General features: G+C 40.7%; 1 long non-coding RNA gene across 1 annotated transcript; it reads left to right on the top strand.

The window, feature by feature from the left end:
- Positions 1-587: 587 nt before the first annotated feature.
- On the top strand, positions 588-5,471 carry LOC134809921 (uncharacterized). The gene is made up of 3 exons (XR_010156715.1): positions 588-807; positions 3,416-3,485; positions 3,676-5,471. It is a non-coding gene; the product is annotated as an uncharacterized LOC134809921 (long non-coding RNA).
- The last annotated feature ends 2,765 nt before the right edge of the window (positions 5,472-8,236 follow it).

Here is an 8,236-nt window from a genome sequence, read left to right as displayed (position 1 = left end):
CTAGATATGAAGAGAATTATAGATTAGAAATATTTTCCAGCAAATTTTTAAATTTTTAAAGGCACTGCTCTTTTGTTTCCTTACTTGAAGTATAAGAAAATACCTCAGGGAAGTGAAGGAACGGGCTGCTGAGGGAAGAGCACTCCAGATCATGGATGTCCAGTGCAAAGAGCCTGGGGTGGGGCAGAAGCAAGCCTGGCATTGTGGAGGAACAGATGGTCTGGGTAAGCTGGACCAGGGTTTGTGAGGGGGAGAGAGGTAAGGTGTGGATTGCAAGAAGTAGTCTGTGGCCAGATTATATCAGGCTTTGGAGGTTTTTTATAAGGATCTGGCTTTTATCCTGAATAAGCTAGGGAGCCAATGAAGGGTTTTGAGCAGAGAAGTGTCATGATATAAATCATATGTTTAAAGCATCAGACTGGCTGCTATGTTGAGAATAAACTGGTGGGCTAAGGCAGCAGGAGGGAGACCAGTTAGGAGGTGATTGCAGTAAGTCAAGCAAGTGATAATGGGCTTGTACCCAGCTAGTGGGGTTCCAGTTAGTGATGTTGAAAGTGTTGAAAAGTGTTCCGTTTCTGCTTTTTATAAAATGTGAAACCAACAGTACACGCCAATGATTATAAAGCATATGATGATGATATAGGATAAAGGAAGAGAGGAGTTAATTAAATATGACACCGATGTTTTTATCCTGAACAAATGGAAGGAAGGAATTGCTGAAATAGAGATGTCTCTGAAGAGCAGAAGCTGTTTTGAACATTGCAGTTTGAAATACCTATTAGACCTCTGCTTGGAGATCCCAAACAAGTAGTAGCTGGATATGGGAGTCTGGGGTTAAGGAGAGGGGTGTTGGCTAGATATATAAGCTTTGAAGTCATCAGCCTACAAATATTGACAAAACAAGTGGGGTGGCAGAGGAGTTAGTGAACATAGAAAACAAAAGAGGTCTGAGGATTGAGATCTGAGGCATGCCCATATATTAAAGATTAAGGAGCAGAGGAAGAATCCACGAAGGAGATTGAGAAGGAGTAGTCAGGGAGGTAGAAAGCAAGCCAAGAGACCGTCTCAAGAAGAAGGGAATGATCAACTGCTGACTGATTAAGTAAGATAAGGACTGAGACTTAGCAACATGGAGGTCATCAGTGATTTTTGACTGGCTTAACCTGTGAGAGCGAAAACATGACTGAAGTGAGTTCAAAGGGAAGTGGAGGAGTGGTCTTAGAGACAGTGAATGTAGTCAGTCCTTTAAATTTTGTCCTGAAGGGGAGTCAAGATATGATATAAGGAAAAGATTTTCATTTTTCCAATGGAAGATAATATAGCACATTTACTTGCTGGTGAGAATGATCCAAGAGAGGAGGAAAAAACTGATAAAAGACAGGGAAAGAAGGGACAAAGTACAATTACTAAAACTTTCAAAGAAGGGGAAGAAACTAAGACTATAAGTAGAGGGATTGTCTTAGCTCAGGGGATGGAACATGTGTGTACTGTAGCACGCAGGGTGCACTAACAGATGCAAGTGAATGTGGTGATGGGAATGAGGAGGGGCATTTTCAGGTCGCTTTAATTTTCTTAGTGAATTTGGAGGTAAGGGCATGAACTTGAAATGAGGGTGGAAAAGGAGATATTGTAGGAAAAGATACAAAATAGTCATTTAGGAGGATGGGAGAGGAACTAAACAAGGAGAATGGGGCAGTAAATAGACTAGGAAGATGTAGTGGGATTGCTGAGTAGCACAAAAGTCTCACCGGAGGTGAGTGATAACGAGTTTAAATCAGGATCGCCTGGTTTGGATGTGGATTTTCTCCTGCCATATTAAGCTGCATGCATGTGCAAACATCATGTGTGGGGAATTGAATTAAGCCAGGATTGGGTCCTTTTCAAGAAAATACAATGAAAGGAGAGAAGGGCAAGAGAGTTGAAAGTGTATGCAAGGGAATTTATACTGATGGACTGTAGAATCTACACAGCGTAAGGACGCGAGGTGAGTGGGGGACAGTGAGAAGGTGGTGCATCAGATTAACTAATTTTCAGCCCCAAAGGACCAGAAATATTTTAGGAATTGGGATGTTAGCAGGAATAAACTATTAGGTTGGTGCAAAAGTAATTTTCTTGTTTCTTTGGTTTTTTTGTTTGTTTGTTTGTTTGTTTTGCCCTTACTTTTGCACCAACCTAACAGGAAAAATCGGTGGTTATGGTCAGAAAGTGGGAAGCTTGAAGTTGAGATTATCAAGTTAATATCAGTGCAGTCATTGGTAATGATAAGGTCTAGGATCTAAGCAATGGGAAGAAAGAAGTTGGCTGAAGAAATGATGGAAATTAATTATATAATTGAAGAAAAAGAAGTCAAGGCACTGAGAGCATGTTCAGTTGGCAGAAATTCCATGACAGCATCTACAAGGGCATATTGGAGAGAGTGAGGATAAGCTTGGAGTTTTCGCTCGTTGAACTTGTTCTCATGAGCCTATGAATCTGGAGAATCTTATCCTTCTGTTCTAGGGAAGTTTTAAAATCCTTTCTTTTATAATTTCTCCCCTCTGTTTTCTACATTTTGTCTTTCTTAAAGTCCTGTTAGTAAATGATGGTCTCCTAGTTCAATTCTCTGATTTACTTGACTCTTCCATTTTTCCATCCCTTTGTCTTTTTACTTAGTTTCTTGAAGACTTACCTTCCAGCCCTTTTATTGAATCTGTTATTTCTGTTACCTTATTTTCATTTACCAAGAACGATTTCTTATGCTCTACATACTCCTTTTTTCATGTAACCACACATTCTTATTTTGCAGATGTAACATTTTATCTTTTTTTTGAGGTCAATAATAGGTTTAAGTGTTCTTTTCACTGCACTCTTTGTTACTCCAAGTTGCCTTTATTCATTTGTTTGTTTATTTTAATCTTTAATATTTTATGTTAGAGACTTTCCTCACATGTCTGGTGATACTTGATGGTTCACACTTAAGAGTGAGCCACTTAAAAAGCGAATGGGAAGCTTTGTGTGTATTTGCAGTGTTTGTCAATTGCTACTGTTTACTGGAGAGCAATCAGTCAGGCACCTGGTCATTTCACTGGGAGACTTAAAAATGTCAGTATATAAGTCTTTTCTCCAATCAGTTGGTTTTGTCAAAGGGGACTCTTCCAATTCCCTGCCTAGGGAATATAAATCTAGTTGCCAGTGCCCTAACTGCAAGTGAGGGAAAAAGGGTGGGAGTCTCACTAATTAGTATATGGCATGTAGACTTGACCTTGATCATCCTTTTTCAGCCTTACTCCTATCCTCTACAAAACATGGTATCATTGGGTCTGAAAATCCCTGGCTCTATTTCCCTAGAAATTAAACCAGTTGCCTGCTGGGCTGGTTGGTGTACAGAAGAGGAGAAGGATTCTGAGGGGTCATCTCCAGTCCCATTTTTTTTCAGCCCCAGCCTGCATCCCTTTCTACAGAAGTAACAACAATTTCCAGTTTCTGAGCCTTTCCAGGGTTGTACAGTAGGTATTCATTTGCTTTTTGATATTTTCCACAGCAAAGCAAACTTTCTTGCTGCTCTGTTAACTTCGTTACCACTCACCCGTCTGCCTTCTGTCTTCCAACATTTTGTTGCTAGCTCTTGTCTGCTGTTGCCTCTTCTGTTCTCTTTATCCTTCCAGGTTTTATAAGATTGTTTTTATTCCTTTTCAGTCATTTCAGAGAGGCTTCAGGATGGAGTTGTGATAAACGCATGTGTTCAGTCTACAATGTTTAACAGGGAGTGCCTCCTGATTTTTTCATGTGAATTACTGAGGAGTAGGTAGTAGACTATCTTGATGCCCTTCCTCATGTCCCTTTGACTCTGAGTTGACCTGCAGCTGCAGTGAACACTTCCTAAGGATGCTGATATCTTCCCCCATCAAGTACTTGCCTCATTCTGCTTCTCCGAGGATTTCCTCCAGTACACCAAGAGCTTCCCCGACACTCACAAGGTATCCTGGAATTGCCGGGGACTGAAAACCCCTCAACCCATGAAGAATGAGGATCAGTGGATTAATAGCAACTGTCCCATACCTTGGTGGGACTATTATAAGGCATTCTGCTTGGTTCCTCAGAGGTCCCAAATGGGATTGAACCAAAGTTGCCCACAGTAAAAACTCATTCACCAACTCAATTTTCATTTCACCCCTCTCAATTTGCACACTCACTCACTTGTTCTACCTGGGATACTCTCCAAGATAAACTCCTGTATCCAAAGCTTTGTCTCAAGGTCTCATTTGGGAGGAACTCAAACTAAGATAATAGGTACTGAAAGTGACTACAGAAAGTATATTATCAATGGTATGGAGGCAACAAAAACCCCATTAATGGTGGTGAGTAAGGTGGTGACAAGCCCTGGCACTTTGAAGAATTTCATTACCCACAATTGACCCATGGTGTACTTGGATGAGGTAAAGATGAAAGGAGACGCTTACCTTATGCAACAGTGCTAACTCCTGAAAGATATAGGGCTGTGATAATCACAGGAATTGAAGAGTTGTCTTGTTCTTGTTAACTCCCCTAGAAGAATTCGGAAAAAAAAAGATAGGTTTACAACATCCAACTATCCATTCAGAGCATAGCAATGAAAGCCAGAAGGTCTCCTTGGGAGGATCTGAAGAGACCCCCATTTCCTGCAACCAGAGGGCAGGCTGTTCTTAAAAAATGACATTCAGGGGTTCACTGCAAGAGGAATTGAACTACAGAGCAGACTGAAGACACAGTCCAGGCAGGCCTCTCATGCAAAAGTCAAAGCCCTAGAGGAAGGAAATGGTCCTTAAAAACTACTGGGATGCAGGCAGGCATCTGGATAGATGTGCTAGATAACCTTGAACCCCTAGATTCCCTGAACAACCCAGGCTAGCAGGAGTATCCTGCACCCTGTTACTTGAACAGAACAGCTTCCCTTTGCCTAGAGACTCTACACAGTCCTCCTCTGAAGCAGACACCTCCAAGATTACTTCAAGGTCTGCTACTTCCTGCCCTCATTGCCTCTATTCCAAAAACTGGGAACAAGTCTCAGCATGCCCTGAGCAGGGTAGCACATTTCTTGCTGTGAGAGATGTGACAGATTGTATTTTCTAAAGAAGGCTGCAACCATGTCTCTCATCCCAAATGCTCTTCTACAATGCAAACTTGTCACTCCTCTACCAAGAGATGAAATCTAATTTCAATGCCCTTGAATCTAAGCTGGACTTTACTTGCTTTGACCTGTAATGTACAGAAGTGATGCTGTGTGATTCTTATAGCTGAGTCATAAAAGGTGATGCAGCTTCTGCCTTGTTCCTGGGGACATTTGCCTCTGTGGGATTGAGCTACTACATAACAAGACCACCTACCTTGAGGCTGCCATGCTGGAAGAAAGCAAAGCCACATGAAGAGCAAGTAAGCTGGTTGCTTTAGCAAGATCCTTCATATTGATAGTGAGTGTGCACTTGTCTTTCTCTTGTGAATGCAAACCACTTTTTCAATAGTCTCACGTTAAGTGCCAAAGATTGTTGTTTTTGTTGAATGCATTCTCTTTATCATTCACTACCTGGCCCTAGGAATTTTTTCAATGATCCTCATTTCTGTTACAATATAGTCTTCAGTGACCTTGATCATCTTCACATTCTATAGAACATCATCCTGGCCCATGATATTAATGACAGAATAATAATTGAACTTGGTTTTTAGGAAGGAGCAAGTATACTGGTTTTAAATACTTCATGCTGAAGGAATGAGAGATAAGCCCTACAAAGTTTTGGAAGTTTGCCACATCAGGGAATATTTTAGGGGCCCAAAGATCCAGGGGTATGTTGAGACACCCTACTCAAAAGAATACTTTGCATTTCCTACCACTAAGAGAGAGGCACAGCACTTGGTGAGCTGCTTTGAATTCCTGAGGCAAAAAAAATAACAATAATAAATACTACCCATGAGAATAATGCTCTGATCTATTATATCAGACTATTGGCTTTGCAGGGGTCTGAGAGAGCATCTGAATAGCCTTTTAAAGACTTAAAAAGGCATTGGCTTAGGAATTGCACCTTGCATGGCTAGGTCATTGTCCTCGAGGATACAGCATATTTGTTGAACCAGTGATCACTATATGCAATCACTGTGCTGTTTTCCCAGCATTTGGAATACACAGGAATGATAATTAAAGGATACAAGTAGGACTGACTTAAACACACTCCCTTTCACCCATTAGTGGAAATTATGTTTTTAATTCTTACAACTTTAGGCTCTTCCTGATTAAAAGCCTTGGTCTCAAGGTGTGTGTACAGACGGAGACAGTAAGTGTTCCACTGCATCAATGCAGTGCCATCTGAGGATTTGGGCATCTCCATACTGACAGGTCAGCAGGCAAAAATGGGAGTACTATACTGGCAGGGACACCTGACTGATTATCTTGAAGAGTTGGAGTTGCTGCTACATAATGGGCCCAGGGAGGAAGATGTCTAGAACTTGGGGGAATCACTCAGGCCCCCCTTAGTGCTTCTCTGTCTGGCGATAATAGCAGAGAAGCAATTGAAGTAGCCATGTCCTCACAAGGGCAAGGTAATCAAGGCCCAGCCACTCAGAGATGAAGGTCTGGTCAAACACTGAGCAAGCAATGATGACTAGTGGAAGTGCTAGCCAAGGATTCGGGAAATCTAGAAGAAGTGGAATTGGAGAGAGATGATGAGTATAGATTATAGCCTTGGAACCAGCTGCAGCAGTGAAGATTGTGACTTGTTCCACATATTCTTCTATTTTCAGTCATTTTTGGAGATTGCAGCCAGCTACAACTCTGAAATGTCAGTAACAGAGCAAACTAAGGGTGGGCATGAGAGGATCTGCTGAGAGGAAGGAACAAACATGGTAGTCACTAATGATACACTGCCCATGTTCCCTGGCTCACCTGTTAGCTCGCCGGCAGCTTGCAAACATGTCTATACACACTGCCATCTTCCTACCACGAGTGCCATAACTCTCTGCTTCTCTGCTGAGGCCCTTCTCAGCTCACAGTGCGAGTAGCCTGCAAGTGCTAAGGGCATAATGCCTCCAAGGTCAACTTTAATCAACGAGGTTCAAGAGTCAGAAGAGTGAATTCCTTCTGAGATACATTCTTTCTGGTTTCTCAGAGGCTCCCCAGAGGAAGTAAGCCCCAGTTGCTTAGGAAAAATGGGAACTACTTATTAAGGCACCCCCTTTTTACTTTTCTCCTTTCTTTCTCTCCCTTTCCCCACTCCATTCCGTGAAGTTCCTGGGATCACCAAATAAACTATCTGTAATCAAATCTTTATCTCACTCTGCATTCTGGGGAACCCAAACAAAGATGGTAAGTTTGCCTATCTACATTTATGTCTTACTTGCTACAAGTATTACTAGTAATTTTCTTGACAAAAGTAATATGATATCTGCTGATAGGCCAAAATAATACATATTTATAGTGATAACTGCAGCAAAAATGTGAAGACCAATTTTAAAAAGTTATTTGCACTAGTTTAAGAAAAATGAAGAAATTGAACTTTTAAAAAATGCAGTAATACCTCCTAACACGTTATGAAGAGGAATATTTTCATAACTGTAGAAATGGTTGGTAAGGCTGTCAACTATCCAAGGATTATATTGAAATAGCTGTCATTGGCCAACTACTATGACTAATGAAATCAACATTTTCACCATGCAGGCAAAATAAACGTCATGAGTCAAATTTAAGAGGTATTTCTTTTTTTCTTTAAAAGTTGTTGAACTATCTAGGTTACTCAACCCTCAATTTTTCATTTTACAACAGAGTTTTCACATACACAAATACACATACACACACATTTGCATTCAGACATATTCAGACATACATGCACACATCTTTTAGCATTTTAAATATTTTCAAAGTGTAGCTCTACAGACTCATGCATTTTAACTTTGGTAATGCATGCAGTATTCCCTTTGGAATGCAGCTTATGAAGAAATCCACGCTGGGGGCAAGTATATAGTAATTCTTTCTTTATCTCCTGCATATATTAGGAAACCCTCCAGGAGGGTTATTACTAAAACAAATTTAGAAAGACCTCCACATTCACAGAGACAAAAATATCAGTGGCATCCTGAAAAAGCCAATGAGTGATCAAAAATCAGAAATAAACAAGCTTTGCTCATTTTAAGCCATATAAATATTTGTTGAATAAATCCTGTTTTGTTTTCACTTTTGATGGGATGTTAGTTTGTGAAATCAAATGATACCCAGATTCTTTCTTCCCATAGGTTT

This window comes from Pan troglodytes, chromosome 3 (genome assembly GCF_028858775.2).
Source record: "Pan troglodytes isolate AG18354 chromosome 3, NHGRI_mPanTro3-v2.0_pri, whole genome shotgun sequence".
Classification (NCBI taxonomy): Eukaryota; Metazoa; Chordata; class Mammalia; order Primates; family Hominidae; genus Pan; species Pan troglodytes.
This window is presented reverse-complemented; position numbering and strand designations above follow the sequence as displayed.